Source organism: Limulus polyphemus, unplaced genomic scaffold, assembly GCF_000517525.1.
Source record: "Limulus polyphemus unplaced genomic scaffold, Limulus_polyphemus-2.1.2 Scaffold6871, whole genome shotgun sequence".
In the NCBI taxonomy this organism is placed as follows: Eukaryota; Metazoa; Arthropoda; class Merostomata; order Xiphosura; family Limulidae; genus Limulus; species Limulus polyphemus.
The window spans coordinates 13,263-15,018 of NW_013672481.1; the positions used below are offsets into that span (position 1 = coordinate 13,263).

The window sequence follows — 1,756 nt, forward strand, 5'->3', positions numbered from 1 at the left end:
CATCTTTACAGGTTATGTTTTGATAATCTTTACAGGTTATGTTTTGATAATCTTTAAAGGCTATGTTTTGATAATCTTTACAGGCTATGTTGAGGGTAATTACACAAATCACAAAGTTGTTATTATTACTCTTAGAAGTTTGTTTGTAATTAAGCACAAAGCTACACAATGGGCTATCTGTGCTCTGCCCACCACGGGTATCGAAACACGAATTCTAGCGTTGTAAGTTTGCAGACATACCGCTGTACCACTGGGGAGCCTCTTAGAAGTATTATACATTTTTCACAGAAAATCTGACGGTTATTTTGAGCAAGTATAAGTGTAACAGTCAACGCCTAATTTCTGGAAGGAAAATAAAGGTGTCAGTTCCCTGTTATTCAGTGTGGAAGGAAGTTTGAGTTTTGGAAAATACAAAATTAATTTATTAAGACTAAAATATTTCAAATGCGGCGCTAAAGGGGAATAAAGCAGTTGACTGTGTCAGTCATTTATCAATTCGCAACGTAACCGTAGCGGTCTTAAAATTATGTCCCCCCAGCTGGACAGCGATAACTTTGCGAATTTACAACAATAAAATCCGGGGTTCTTCGATTCCCCACCGTGGACACAGCAGAGAACTCAATGTGGCTTTGCTATAAACCAAACTCATCATTATGTCCCCCGGTGCGACAGCGGTAAATGTACGGACTTACAACGCTAAAATCCGGGGTTCTTCGATTCCCCGCCGTGGACACAGCAGGTAGCCCAACGTCACTTTGCTTTAAAACAAACAAACTTAACATTATAGTGCTTCCATACTTAGAATTTAAAAAATAGTGATCCGGCAGAAATTAAGCACTGTTAATAGTGTTCTGTTTGTTTCTCTCGATCTAATAGTTTTTTTTAACATACTTATTGTTAAGTTGTAAAGTTTACTTAGAGTAATTTATAACGTGAACTGCAACAGAAACAAAACATGTAATAATTTTATAAGATATTATTCTTCATTTCACAATCTCCTTTCAGAAATATTAATGATTTTGAATTGGACTAGTTATTTTTAGCGGGAAATTGTTCTGTCTGAGAACTCGGAATGAGCCAAAAATATAAATTTAGTTCCAGAAAAATTAACTGTGATGTGTCCTTTTCTTTTACGTGCCCCTTCTCCGGGGGCGAGGGTATTGCAATCGGGTCTGTGTTTGTGTGTGTGTGTGTGTGTCTGTGTTTCCGCATGCGTATCCCAAAAATTAATTGACCGATGTACACGAAAATTTTACAAATAGAATGGGACGTCAGCATGGGACAGTCAAATAGAATGGGACGTCAGCATGGGACAGTCAATTTGGTTCGCATCCAAATCCGGATTTTGGATCACTTGGAAACATTTTTTTTAATAATGGGGATATAGAGCATTTTCGTGGTTCTGAGTTAATAACTCTGTAAAGTGTGATAGGATTTGTACCAAATTTGATGAGCACAATAAGGTTGAGACTCCTCATCACACTATAAAAAAATGATCCGGATCATTGATCATCCAGGATCTGAGATAAACTTTGTGAGTTTTTGAAGGTGAAAGTTGACGGTATCTAATTTTAACGCATGCAGACTCGAAAAGGGGCGACGTGGCGAGGGTATGTAATCTCTCTGACTGCTCTTGTTTTGAATGCATTTCAGTATATGTCAAACCAAGATTAACAGTTAAGTTAAACGAATACAAGATAAGCTAAAATACTAAGAAGTAGGGACGCTAAATGTGTGTGTGTGTGTGTGTGTGTGC

The 1,756-nt window shown here is 37.5% G+C and overlaps 1 protein-coding gene across 1 annotated transcript in view; it reads left to right on the forward strand.

Annotated features, from left to right (window-relative positions):
- LOC106474143 (sodium-coupled monocarboxylate transporter 2-like) overlaps positions 1 to 1,756 on the forward strand; it is a gene marked incomplete at its 5' end in the record, with an annotated part of 18,044 nt that overhangs the window by 10,282 nt on the left and 6,006 nt on the right. The window lies entirely within an intron of this gene.